Raw genomic sequence first — 14,729 nt, 5'->3', positions numbered from 1 at the left:
AAAATTACAAAACTGGAAATCGCAAATCCAGCAATGAGTGGTTTGGAAGGAATCAGTGGCTAACTGCAAGAATTGCAAAGCAATCACTATACTGCTATTCAGTGGAGTAGCTGTGTGGTCCCAAGTCTGGGTTTAAGGGTCTCTTTTCCAAGCTTAAAATGGTCATCCAACTCAGAATTACAAGTCGGGAACTCGGGACTCTTTCTAGAGCTACGACCTGAAGATCACTGACGTCATGATTCAACCTTGCCCCCCGAGTTCCCAGTTGTCTTGAAAGCAGCATAAATCCAGAGAATGACAGACTTTGATGTCAAAGTTTGATGACAGAATTTGCAATTTGCCCACGAAGGACTGCCGCGCCACCTTCCTGTTCAAGTGAGTACAGTACAAGGTGAGTCCAAAAATGTCTTGTATGCTGCTGCATAAATTATGTAATATGCCAGGGAGATATGTATACTGTAGCTAAGAAAGTAATACTAAGTGTATGTTGTGTAGTAAGCTGTTAGTAGCCCCTATGCCTCACCCTGATAATTTGGTCTATTTTCACCTCTTAATTTCACCTACTGTTCTGACTTGGTGGTGCACATGTAGCCTATAACCTATTTTAGACAAATTTAATCTAATATTATAAGAGCTTTAACTGTCTCCTTATATGCCCCCTTTATTTATCTTACAGTTCTGACTTGGTGTACAGAGAGAATACTTTAATTGTTTCAGAAATGATGTAATATGCCAGCAGGGTTGAGGAGTAACTGATGTCAGTAACATGTAAGGGATTCCGTTACATTACCAGAAAAAAAATCTTGTAATCAGATTAGATACTTTTAAAAACTTGATTACTTTTACATTCAAAAATGATGTTTGCGAGAAGAGAAAAAAAAATTAAAATAAAATAATTCTGTTTTTTTAATGGCTTTCAAATCAGCATTGAAAAAGGAGCAAGTTTACATTTGTTAAATGTGAGCGAGTCTGACCATAATTCAGAGACCACTATGATGTCAGAGACCACTATGATGACACATCAAATGTGTTTGATGGATTGTGGGAAAAGAGCAGGAATATTCTTTTGTAGGCTACAGTACCAATCTATGTCTTCCAATGGTGTGACTGCTGTCAGCATCCAAAGATTATCCAACGCTTGGAGGTAAGGATGACAGCAGTGGTGTAGTCTACAGCGATACGGATGTCACTTCTTATTGATATCTACACAGCGCATTGATGTGAATCACACTGCTGCTCTCTCATTTAGCTATTTGCACTTTACGGATTGTGGTGATTCTGGACGGCTGTTCACAAATCTAAATGTGTATTTGAACCCAATAATGGTTGAATTCAAGAAGTTTAAGCTGCTTATCATTCATTGTTTTTATATCAGTGGACAGCCAGTCAAAAATGCGATCTTGCAACAGCTGCATATTGCAGATCCCAGCCTATGGAATAACAGCGTATAGTGTGGATCCCAGCCTATGGAATAACAGCTGTATATTGAGGATCCCAGCCTATGGAATAACAGCTGCATATTGCAGATCCCAGCCTATGGAATAACAGCTGTATAGTGCAGATCCCAGCCTATAGAATAACAGCTGCATATTGCAGATCACAGCCTATGGAATAACAGCTGCATAGTGTAGATCCCAGCCTATGGAATAACAGCTGCATATTGCAGATCCCAGCCTATGGAATAAAATTTAAACATCCGTCGGCCTAATGGCTCAAACTCACACACTTTTAATAGACTTAAAGGGGCAATCTTTAGTTGCTACATCCATTTTTGGATTTATTATAAATTATATATATGTTTTTATATTAATTGATTCTTGAAGAATATAACTTATAAATGCCTCATGAACTTAGTTCAGCTGTCACACTCCATGAGAACCCAAAACATAAGCTTATTTTACTCCAATGTTTGTAAACATTCTAAATGTAAACAAACACTGCATAGCCTCATAACATGGTTAAAACTAAAAATGTTTATATCATTGATGGTCAGTCCTTGCATCCATAGCTTTGTCTATTCATCTGAGAGTGGTTAGATTTCTCCAGGCCCATCCCTCAGCTTTTAACAAAAACAGAGACGGGGAGGTCGTTTGGTTATTATTTCATCATGTGGATTTGCACTTAGTAATATTTAGTGTATGTTGTGTAGTAAGCTGTTAGTCCATGTGCCTCACCCAAATAATTTGTCCCTTTTCCCTCTCATAATTTAGCCTACTGTTCTGACCTGTAGAGCATATGTAGCCCATAACCTGTTTTAGATCAATGTTATCATCGAATATTGTAAGAGCTTTCATTGTCTGCTTATAAGCCCCCTTTATTTATCCTATGGTTCTGACTTGGTGTACAGGGAGAATACTGAAGAACGACCCATGTTCTGAATTCTGTCGCTGTACATTTCAAAAGTGCTGAACAATTTTTTTTAAACCTTTATTTAACTAGGCAAGTCAGTTCAGAACAAATTCTTATTTAACAATGACGGCCTTCAGCAGCCAAACCCTTCCCTAACCTGAATAACTCAGGGCCAATTGTGCGTCGCCCTATGGGACTCCCAATCACAGCCGGTTGTGATACAGCCTGGGATCGAACCAGGGTCTGTAGTGATGCCTCTAGCGCCAAGATAAAGTGCCATAGACCGCTGCGCCACTCTGGAGCCACTAATAGTTATATTGACTACGTCCGTCCTATCTCGCTCATTAATGTCTTAATCGAAATAACAAGTTGCCTCTTATCCACTCGTCCTCCCCTTATGCCATAGTTTGTACATCTCAATTGTCAGTAGAAAAAACACATTTGTTTAAGCAAGTCAGCAATAATAGTTATGTTTTCTTAAAAGGCAGTAAATGAGACTAAATTAACTGTTTCGCTGCCAGACAAGGCTCCGCTGAAAGCCAGGTGTAGCAGTGGTAAGGTGTTGGGACTCTGCTGATAGCCAGGTGTAGCAGTGGTAAGGTGTTGGGACTCTGCTGATAGCCAGGTGTAGCAGTGGTAAGGTGTTGGGACTCTGCTGATAGCCAGGTGTAGCAGTGGTAAGGTGTTGGGACTCTGCTGATAGCCAGGTGTAGTAGTGGTAAGGTGTTGGGACTCTGCTGATAGCCAGGTGTAGCAGTGGTAAGGTGTTGGGACTCCGCTGATAGCCAGGTGTAGTAGTGGTAAGGTGTTGGGACTCCGCTGATAGCCAGGTGTAGCAGTGGTAAGGTGTTGGGACTCTGTTGATAACCAGGTGTAGCAGTGGAAAGGTGTTGGGACTCCGCTGATAGCCAGGTGTAGCAGTGGTAAGGTGTTGGGACTCTGTTGATAACCAGGTGTAGCAGTGGAAAGGTGTTGGGACTCCGCTGATAGCCAGGTGTAGCAGTGGTAAGGTGTTGGGACTCTGTTGATAACCAGGTGTAGCAGTGGTAAGGTGTTGGGACTCTGTTGATAGCCAGGTGTAGTAGTGGTAAGGTGTTGGGACTCTGTTGATAGCCAGGTGTAGTAGTGGTAAGGTGTTGGGACTCTGTTGATAGCCAGGTGTAGTAGTGGTAAGGTGTTGGGACTCTGCTGATAGCCAGGTGTAGCAGTGGTAAGGTGTTGGGACTCTGCTGATAGCCAGGTGTAGTAGTGGTAAGGTGTTGGGACTCTGCTGATAGCTAGGTGTAGCAGTGGTAAGGTGTTGGGACTCTGCTGATAGCCAGGTGTAGCAGTGGTAAGGTGTTGGGACTCTGCTGATAGCCAGGTGTAGTAGTGGTAAGGTGTTGGGACTCTGCTGATAGCTAGGTGTAGCAGTGGTAAGGTGTTGGGACTCTGCTGATAGCCAGGTGTAGTAGTGGAAAGGTGTTGGGACTCTGCTGATAGCCAGGTGTAGTAGTGGTAAGGTGTTGGGACTCTGCTGATAGCCAGGTGTAACAGTGGTAAGGTGTTGGGACTCTGCTGATAGCCAGGTGTAGTAGTGGTAAGGTGTTGGGACTCTGCTGATAGCCAGGTGTAGTAGTGGTAAGGTGTTGGGACTCTGCTGATAGCCAGGTGTAGCAGTGGTAAGGTGTTGGGACTCTGCTGATAGCCAGGTGTAGTAGTGGTAAGGTGTTGGGACTCTGCTGATAGCCAGGTGTAGCAGTGGTAAGGTGTTGGGACTCTGCTGATAGCCAGGTGTAGTAGTGGTAAGGTGTTGGGACTCTGCTGATAGCCAGGTGTAGCAGTGGTAAGGTGTTGGGACTCTGCTGATAGCCAGGTGTAGTAGTGGTAAGGTGTTGGGACTCTGCTGATAGCCAGGTGTAGCAGTGGTAAGGTGTTGGGACTCTGCTGATAGCCAGGTGTAGTAGTGGTAAGGTGTTGGGACTCTGCTGATAGCCAGGTGTAGCAGTGGTAAGGTGTTGGGACTCTGCTGATAGCCAGGTGTAGCAGTGGTAAGGTGTTGGGACTCTGCTGATAGCCAGGTGTAGTAGTGGTAAGGTGTTGGGACTCTGCTGATAGCCAGGTGTAGCAGTGGTAAGGTGTTGGGACTCTGCTGATAGCCAGGTGTAGTAGTGGTCAGGTGTTGGGACTCTGCTGATAGCCAGGTGTAGTAGTGGTAAGGTGTTGGGACTCTGCTGATAGCCAGGTGTAGTAGTGGTAAGGTGTTGGGACTCTGCTGATAGCCAGGTGTAGCAGTGGTAAGGTGTTGGGACTCTGCTGATAGCCAGGTGTAGTAGTGGTAAGGTGTTGGGAGTCTGCTGATAGCCAGGTGTAGCAGTGGTAAGGTGTTGGGACTCTGCTGATAGCCAGGTGTAGCAGTGGTAAGGTGTTGGGACTCTGCTGATAGCCAGGTGTAGCAGTGGTAAGGTGTTGGGACTCTGCTGATAGCCAGGTGTAGTAGTGGTAAGGTGTTGGGACTCTGCTGATAGCCAGGTGTAGCAGTGGTAAGGTGTTGGGACTCTGCTGATAGCCAGGTGTAGTAGTGGTAAGGTGTTGGGACTCTGCTGATAGCCAGGTGTAGCAGTGGTAAGGTGTTGGGACTCTGCTGATAGCCAGGGTAGTAGTGGTCAGGTGTTGGGACTCTGCTGATAGCTAGGTGTAGCAGTGGTAAGGTGTTGGGACTCTGCTGTTTGGACAGCTTTATGTTAACAATTTATAGCACCGTTCGTCACCGTTATAGTGCAATGAATATATTGTGTTGTGTTGTGTAGTGGCTTTGCTGGCATGCATTAAAAAACATGTGTTTGCCCAACCAAGATTTACATGCTAAAACCCCACTATGGAGGAGACAGGTTAAAGGAGGACTTTTAATCCTTGAGACATGGATGTGTGCTATTCAGAAGGTAGGGTAGTAGGTGCCAGGCACACCGGTTTGTGTCAAAAACTGCAACACTACTGGGTTTTTCATCCTCAACAGTTTCCGGTGTGTATCTAGAATGGTCCACCACCCAAAGGACTGTGAGGGAACATGTTATGTTTGTGTGTATCAGGTTGTACACAGTTGCTTTTCTGCCGACTAATTTCACTGGATTCATGCGAGTGACTGATCGTGCCTTGGAGGGATCCTCACTATAAGTATAAGCAATTTGTCAGTACGCCCTGAACATTGTTTTGAGAACCGAAAGGGGTATCTCAGTTTCAAGTTGTCAGCTTTGAGAGAAGAAACCTTGCGAGGTATTGGTCAGTCACATGTAGGAACCAGAGTTAATGATGAATAATGAATAATGTAAATCATGGTGATATGACTTGTTTGTATAGCCGTATATAAGAGAACTAATGGGACTTACTCAGAAGAGCTTCTGACCGACGTCTACTGTGGTGCATTACGTTTGCTGGAACCTCTCCAGCTTGCTGATAATAAAGAATTATTAATGTAATATTGGCTTCAAGTGTCCCTCCACGACAGGTCATTCAGCCAACTTGACACAACTGTGGGAAGCAATAGAGTCAATATGGGCCAGCATTCCTGTGGAACACTTTTGACACCTTGTAGAGTCCATGCCACCACGAACTGAGGACAAGGGGAGGTGTGTTCTAGAACACCTATTAGCAAGGTGTTCTTAATGTTTGGTATACTCAGTGTAAGTTGTCTGTAGATCTACCCTACTGTATATGTTGTTGATGTATATTAGTTATGCACCGGTTGGCTCATTTACTGCAGTCCGAAGCTGTGGTTGGCGGTTTTAGGGTCATGAAATACTGTGTGGATTACATGTGTTTGATGTATTTGATAGCATTCCACTCCATTACCATGAGCCTGTCCTCCCCAATTACGATGCCACCAACCTCCTGTGGTGGATTAGTGATGCATGGGTCAGCTGTTTGGTCAACCTCACCCACAATTGTTAATAACCCATCTGCAACCTCTTTTTTTTTTTTTAAAGATAGTCCTATGTTTCTGCTTATGATTTTCCTGACTTTTCGGTCTCAGATGTTCACTTGATCACATATAATTATGCGGTTGAGAATGTTGTTATTAGCAAATGCTGCTCGACCAGGTGAACAAACAGCTGACCTGCGCATCTCTAATGTATGTAGGCTATATGCTCAGGTGGTGGGTGACGTCAGTGGGCATACAGATGAAACCTTCTAGTTCTAAGGAGACAAATAGAAAGAAAATAACTACCACAGATGGTTTTATCGTTATTTTAATTTTAAAAAATCATAAACAGTTTACCATAGAAAAGGAATCGGTTGTTCCTGGTTTTGCCTTTTACCGAGATTGCTGTCTGCCTTCGGAAAAACATCCTCCTCCTACCCATCCATCTTTCACATCAGCGCTCTCGTGCCTGCCCCTCGTGCTCACTCTGAACGAAACCGTAACCGTTGGCTAATGCCGCGTTCATGTTCGAGTCGGAACTAGGACACTCGGATATGTTCGACTTGCTAACCGGTTGAACGCGGCACGTGTATATCTACAACCAGTTAGCAAGTTGGACATTTCAGAGTTTTCTAATTCCGAATAGCACATGAACTCAGCATTAGTCATCTCGAGCGTATGCACTCACACCGCCCCACCTGCGCCTAGAACGAAGCCTAGAAGCTTCGCGTTATCACGGCCAAGCACTGAAGCGCACAGGGCTAACGAACAGACGTTAATATAATCTTTATTAACGGAAGAAATCGGGGTTTTGTCTAATCTATGCTATGTTTGTATGGGAAAGGTGAATTAATCAAACCATGGAAGGCGTGAAGATGAACCGAGAGGCACCGAGTGAATGAACTCTTTTGATCCCGACAGAGACGACGTTCAATCGGCGTGGATTATGCGCATTTGCCGCAGGCTGTACTGTCATCACTACAGTGAAACCGGATCTCGACCGGCGACGGATGGGGTGACTCCCGCAGTGCCGAGGAGGTGGTCCCAGCCTCTGGCCAGGGCCGCCACTGCTGGGGTGGGTCCCCATCCCTGGCACCGTTAACCGTAGAGCTAACGGGAGAACACGTGTCAGGGTGGAAGAGGAAAGATAAAATGCAGACGGAGGTGCCAGTACCACCGGAGACAGGAGAGGAGACCTTAGAAGACGGAGCAGGGAGAGAGGAGGTAGGGGAACACTGCGGTGTGACTGACTGGTGTATAGGCTACATGGGGGACACGCGCGTTTATCCTAATTGTCTTTAAGGTCCATCAATAGATCAGACGCGCCTTTTTAATTTATCCTTCGTTTTTATAGATTTGACACCTTTGCTTTCCGTGGCCTTGTTGTTATGGGTGATGGTGCAAGTTTTACTGTAGATTATAACATGTGACTGAAGACGCATGCCTTGGCCTACTCATCACTTTTAGCCTAGAAAGGAATTGCCAATTTATAGGCACGGTAGGTCTATAGTCCTATAAAAAAAAACATGAGCTGGCGCACACCCAGAGAAACGTATTTTATGTTGAGGTGCTGACTAACGGGGAATAAACTAGAAGCAGCTAAAAAGAAACAGCTCTATATATAAACTCCCAGTCATTTATTGGGTAGAAAAAAACAACCCACCAACGTTTCTGCATCACTGTGTCTTCTTCAGGGTGATGTCATGAATGCTTTAACCAGGTTATTTACACAAAACGAGGCAATTAGCTTAACCAATGACAACAACGAAGGGTGTGTCATAATTATTAAGTTCATTTGAATGAATTGAGTGAAACTTTAAATTATTGTTTTAATTTTTTTATTTTTTATGGCATATTAAATATATTAGGCTATTGTTATCATATGGAAACACAATTAAATATTGCACATAGTAGTAGTGTAACAGTATAACTTTAGACCGTCCCCTCGCCCATACCCGAACACCGCTAACTAGCTAGCCATTTCACATCCGTTACAGTAGCATCAACATACATTATTGGTTAATTCAATTGTTTTTTTTTTACATTAGCATTTAAAAAATATATATAATTCCACAAGATGTTTTTTTGTCAAAGGGGAAACTAATGTTGCCTTATAGCACATCCAAATACATTACCACATCCAAATACATTACCACATCCAAACACATTACCACATCCAAATACATTACCACATCCAAATAGGGACAAAGCATTACCACATCCAAATACATTACCACATCCAAATAGGGACAAAGCATTACCACATCCAAATACATTACCACATCCAAATAGGGACAAAGCATTACCACATCCAAATAGGGACAAAGCATTACCACATCCAAATACATTACCGCATCCAAATAGGGACAAAGCATTACCACATCCAACTTTACTGTAAATTACATTATGTCTGAGTGTGGACAATGCCGCCTGTTGTTGATAAGCAAAGATTAAAATTAACTAAAAAGAGTGACAAATTCAAAACAACTAGTTTTAAGTGTCTAAATACTCTTACAGGCACTATAATGGCTCTCTGTATAATATGCTACATAGTACTACAAAATGTCTGCTGGTCCAACATCTCGTTCCAAAATCATGAACATTAATATGGAGTTGGTCCCCCCTTTGGTGCTGTAACAGCCTCCACTCTCCTGGGAAGGCTTTCCACTAGATGTTGGAACATTGCTGCTATAAAAGCCTCCACTCTCCTGGGAAGGCTTTCCACTAGATGTTGGAACATTGCTGGTATAACAGCCTCCACTCTTCTGGGAAGGCTTTCAACTAGATGTTGGAACATTGCTGTTATAACAGCATCCACTCCTCTGGGAAGGCTTTCCACTAGATGTTGGAACATTGCTGCTATAACAGCCTCCACTCTTCTGGGAAGGCTTTCCACTAGATGTTGGAACATTGCTGGTATAACAGCCTCCACTCTTCTGGGAAGGCTTTCAACTAGATGTTGGAACATTGCTGTTATAACAGCCTCCACTCCTCTGGGAAGGCTTTCCACTAGATGTTGGAACATTGCTGGTATAACAGCCTCCACTCTTCTGGGAAGGCTTTCAACTAGATGTTGGAACATTGCTGTTATAACAGCATCCACTCCTCTGGGAAGGCTTTCCACTAGATGTTGGAACATTGCTGCTATAACAGCCTCCACTCTTCTGGGAAGGCTTTCCACTAGATGTTGGAACATTGCTGCTATAAAAGCCTCCACTCTCCTGGGAAGGCTTTCCACTAGATGTTGGAACATTGCTGCTATAACAGCCTCCACTCTTCTGGGAAGGCTTTCCACTAGATGTTGGAACATTGCTGCTATAACAGCCTCCACTCTTCTGGGAAGGCTTTCCACTAGATGTTGGAACATTGCTGCTATAAAAGCCTCCACTCTCCTGGGAAGGCTTTCCACTAGATGTTGGAACATTGCTGCTATAACAGCCTCCACTCTCTTGGGGAGGCTTTCCACTAGATGTTGGAATATTTCTGCTATAACAGCCTCCACTCTCCTGGGGAGGCTTTCCACTAGATGTTGGAATATTGCTGCTATATTAGCCTCCACTCTTCTGGGAAGGCTTTCCACTAGATGTTGGAACATTGCTGTGAGGACTTGCTTCCTTCCATTCAGCGACAAGAGCATTATTGAGGTCACGCACTGATGTTGGTTGATTAGGCCTGGCTCGCAGTCGGCCTTCCAATTCATTTCAAAGGTGTTCGATGAGGTTGAGGTCAGGGCTCTGTGCAAGCCAGTCAAGTTCTTCCGCACTGATCTTGACAAACCATTTCTGTATGGACCTCGCTTTGTGCATGGGGGCATTGTCATGCTGAAACAGGAAAGGGCTTTCCCCAAACTGTTGCCACAAAGTTGGAAGCACAGAATCATCTAGAATGTCATTCTATGCTGTAGCATTAAGTTTTCCCTTCACTGGAACTAAGAGGCCGAGCCCAAACCATGAAAAACAGCCCCAGACCATTATTCTGCATCCACCAAACTTTACAGTTGACACTATGCATTGGGGCAGGTAGCGTTCTCCTGGCATCCACCAAACCCAGATACGTCCATCGGACTGCCAGATGGCGAAGCTTGATTTCATCTCTCCACATAACGCGGATCCACTGCTCTAGAGCCCAATGGCGGCGAGCTTTACACCACTAAAGCGGTGAACTTAGGCTTGTGTGCAGCCGCTCGGCCATGGAAACCCATTTCGTGAAGCTCCCGATGAACAGTTATTGTGCTGATGTTGCTTCCAGAGGCAGTTTGTATCTCGGTAGTGAGTGTTGCAACTGAGGACAGACACATTTTATGCGCTACATGCTTCAACACTCGGCGGCTCCGTTCTGTGAGCTTGTGTGGCCTACCACGTCGTGGCTGAGCCGTTGTTGCTCCTAAATGAATCCACTTCACAATAACAGGACTTACAGTTGACCGGGGGAAGCTCTAGCAGGGCAGAAATTTGACGAGCTGACTTGTTGGAAGGTGGCATCCTATGACGGTGCCACGTTGAAAGACACTGAGTTCTTCAGTAAGACCAATCTACTGCCAATGTTTGTCTATGGAGATTGCATGGCTGTGTGCTCTATTTTATACATCTGTCCGCAACGGGTGTGGCTGAAATAGTAGAATCCACCAATTTGAAGGGGTGTCCACATACCTTTGGCCATGTAGTGTATTTCAGCACGTTTGATGCAGCCCTCTGAAACTCATTATCAATAGGCAGCTGTAGCCTGTCCTAAACACATTATCAATAGGCAGCAGCCTGTCATAAACACATTATCAATAGGCTGTAGCCTGTCCTAAACACATTATCAATAGGCAGCTGTAGCCTATCCTAAACACATTATCAATAGGCAGCTGTAGCCTGTCCTAAACACATTATGAATAGGCAGCTGTAGCCTGTCCTAAACACATTATGAATAGGCAGCTGTAGCCTGTCCTAAACACATTATCAATAGGCAGCTGTAGCCTGTCCTATTCAACAGCATATATAACTAGTCCTACTCAAGACGACAGCCTGGAAGTTTCTTTTGGCCGATATTCCCATCTCTCTATCCTCAGCAATGCCTGCATCCCTCCCCGTTCCCTTTCTCTCCCCCTTCATATTTCCTGTGCAGTCTGCTGCATGTCTGCATTGCAGTCTGCCTGCCACGACCGCTGCTCCCTGCCTCATCTACCTACCTCACCATCTCTCTGTCCCACCATCTCTCTGTCCTCACCATCTCTCTGTCCTCACCGTCTCTCTGTCCTCACCGTCTCTCTGTCCTCACCGTCTCTCTGTCCTCACCGTCTCTCTGTCCTCACCATCTCTCTGTCCTCACCATCTCTCTGTCCCACCATCTCTCTGTCCTCACCGTCTCTCTGTCCTCACCATCTCTCTGTCCTCACCATCTCTCTGTCCCCACCATCTCTCTGTCCTCACCATCTCTCTGTCCTCACCATCTCTCTGTCCTCACCATCTCTCTGTCCTCACCATCTCTCTGTCCTCACCATCTCTCTGTCCCACCATCTCTCTGTCCTCTCTCTCTGTCCTCACCGTCTCTCTGTCCCACCGTCTCTCTGTCCTCACCGTCTCTCTGTCCTCACCGTCTCTCTGTCCTCACCGTCTCTCTGTCCTCACCATCTCTCTGTCCTCCACCTCTGTCTCTCTGTCCTCACCGTCTCTCTGTCCTCACCATCTCTCTGTCCCACCATCTCTCTGTCCCACCATCTCTCTGTCCTCACCGTCTCTCTGTCCTCACCATCTCTCTGTCCCACCATCTCTCTCTGTCCTCACCATCTCTCTGTCCTCACCATCTCTCTGTCCTCACCATCTCTCTGTCCTCACCATCTCTCTGTCCTCACCATCTCTCTGTCCCACCACCTGTCTCACCTGTCCTCACCGTCTCTCTGTCCTCACCGTCTCTCTGTCCTCACCGTCTCTCTGTCCTCACCATCTCTCTGTCCTCACCATCTCTCTGTCCTCACCATCTCTCTGTCCCACCATCTCTCTGTCCCACCATCTCTCTGTCCCACCATCTCTCTGTCCCACCATCTCTCTGTCCTCACCATCTCTCTGTCCTCACCATCTCTCTGTCCTCACCATCTCTCTGTCCTCACCATCTCTCTGTCCTCACCATCTCTCTGTCCTCACCATCTCTCTGTCCTCACCATCTCTCTGTCCTCACCGTCTCTCTGTCCTCACCGTCTCTCTGTCCTCACCGTCTCTCTGTCCTCACCGTCTCTCTGTCCTCACCGTCTCTCTGTCCTCACCGTCTCTCTGTCCTCACCATCTCTCTGTCCTCACCATCTCTCTGTCCTCACCATCTCTCTGTCCTCACCATCTCTCTGTCCTCACCATCTCTCTGTCCTCACCATCTCTCTGTCCTCACCGTCTCTCTGTCCTCCTCGCCATCTCTCTGTCACCGTCTCTGTCCCACCATCTCTCTGTCCTCACCGTCTCTCTGTCCTCACCATCTCTCTGTCCTCACCATCTCTCTGTCCTCACCATCTCTCTATCCTCACCGTCTCTCTGTTCCTTCATCTCTCTGTTCCTTCATCTCTCTGTTCCTTCATCTCTCTGTCCTCACCATCTCTCTGTCCTCACCGTCTCTCTGTCCTCACCGTCTCTCTGTCCTCACCGTCTCTCTGTCCTCTCCTGTCTCTCTGTCATACTCTCCGTCTCTCTGTCCTCTCCGTCTCTCTGTCCTCACCGTCTCTCTGTAAACTGTCACTCTCATACTGTCTCACTCTGTCATACTGTAAACGGTTATCACTTCATCTCTCTGTTCACTTCATACTGTAAACGGTGTATCACTCTGTCATACTGTAAACGATGTATCACTCTGTCATACTGTAAACAGTCTATCACTCTGTCATACTGTAAACGGTCTATCACTCTGTCATACTGTAAACGGTCTATCACTCTGTCATACTGTAAACGATGTATCACTCTGTCATACTGTAAACAGTCTATCACTCTGTCATACTGTAAACGGTCTATCACTCTGTCATACTGTAAACGGTCTATCACTCTGTCATACTGTAAACGGTGTATCACTCTGTCATACTGTAAACAGTCTATCACTCTGTCATACAGGGCCAATTTTAGCTAGCTAGCCACCGGAGGACAATACAAACAGATGCAACAATTCAAGTTTTTTTTTCCTGTTAATGACTTTTGGCTTGATCTGATGTGATTGGTGTGAAGCCAAATCTAAACTGACTTCCTTTGACAGTTTTTATTGGTGCGCCAGGACCATTCTCAGTTTAGTTCAATGCCCATTGGCTATTATTGTATGATTTGTTTATCAAGTTAGGCCAAACGCTCGCTGGATTCATTTCCTTGCATTCAATGCTACTGGCAGCAACAATATCACACTTTTTTTGACCAGACAGCATCAGATAGGTGGGCTACACATACAGAGACAGAGGGTTGTTGTTTAGTTTTTTCTCTGATGCTTTCTCCTGTGCGATACATTCAGCCTCTTGTGAATTGAAGGACATTTATGAAACGCACAGAAGCCTGGCTTCCCCTGGCTTCCACACACCACTGCTATCAGCCCCCCCTCCCCGTCTCACTAAATTACATTTCTCAGGGGATCCCCTGTCTCGACTAATACCAATTATAAGGGGGGCTAGTCACGTTTGAAGAGAGCCTTTAGCAGCAGACATATAGGCTAGTGTAGGTTAGTGATTGTTTTACAGGGGAGAGAGGAGAGAGGGAAAGAGAGAGAGAGGGGGAAAGAGAGAGAGAGGGGGAAAGAGAGAGAGAGGGGGAAAGAGAGAGAGAGGGGGAAAGAGAGAGAGGGGGAAAGAGAGAGAGGGGGGAAAGAGAGAGAGGGGGAAAGAGAGAGAGAGGGGAAAAGAGAGAGAGAAGGGGGAAAGAGAGAGAGGGGGAAAGAGAGAGAGAGAGAGAGGGGAAAGAGAGAGAGAGGGGAGAGAGAGAGAGAGAGGGGGAAAGAGAGAGAGAGGGGGAAAGAGAGAGAGAGGGGGAAAGAGAGAGAGGGGGGAAAGAGAGAGAGAGAGGGGGAAAGAGAGAGAGAGAGAGAGGGGAAAGAGAGAGAGAGGGGGAAAGAGAGAAATCAAATCAAAATCAAATCAAATTTTATTTGTCACATACACATGGTTAGCAGATGTTAATGCGAGTGTAGCGAAATGCTTGTGCTTCTAGTTCCGACAATGCAGTAATAACGAACAAGTAATCTAACTAACAATTCCAAAAAAAAAACTACTGTCTTATACACAGTGTAAGGGGATAAAGAATATGTACATAAGGATATATGAATGAGTGATGGTACAGAGCAGCATAGGCAAGATACAGTAGATGATATCGAGTACAGTATATACATATGAGATAAGTATGTAAACCAAGTGGCATAGTTAAAGTGGCTAGTGATACATGTATTGCATAAGGATGCAGTCGATGATATAGAGTACAGTATCAACGTATGCATATGAGATGAACAATGTAGGGTAAGTAACATTATATAAGGTAGCATTGTTTAAAGT

General features: G+C 45.3%; 2 protein-coding genes across 2 annotated transcripts in view; one reads left to right on the top strand and one right to left on the bottom strand.

The window, feature by feature from the left end:
- The window catches only part of LOC112259691 (gastrula zinc finger protein XlCGF57.1), a 1,127,091-nt gene that overhangs the window by 447,989 nt on the left and 664,373 nt on the right, over window positions 1–14,729 (bottom strand). The gene's annotated exons all lie outside the window — the stretch shown is intronic.
- The window catches only part of LOC121847549 (transmembrane protein 151B-like), an 83,382-nt gene that overhangs the window by 1,393 nt on the left and 67,260 nt on the right, over window positions 1–14,729 (top strand). The window lies entirely within an intron of this gene.

This window comes from Oncorhynchus tshawytscha, linkage group LG10 (genome assembly GCF_018296145.1).
Source record: "Oncorhynchus tshawytscha isolate Ot180627B linkage group LG10, Otsh_v2.0, whole genome shotgun sequence".
In the NCBI taxonomy this organism is placed as follows: domain Eukaryota; kingdom Metazoa; phylum Chordata; class Actinopteri; order Salmoniformes; family Salmonidae; genus Oncorhynchus; species Oncorhynchus tshawytscha.
This window is presented reverse-complemented; position numbering and strand designations above follow the sequence as displayed.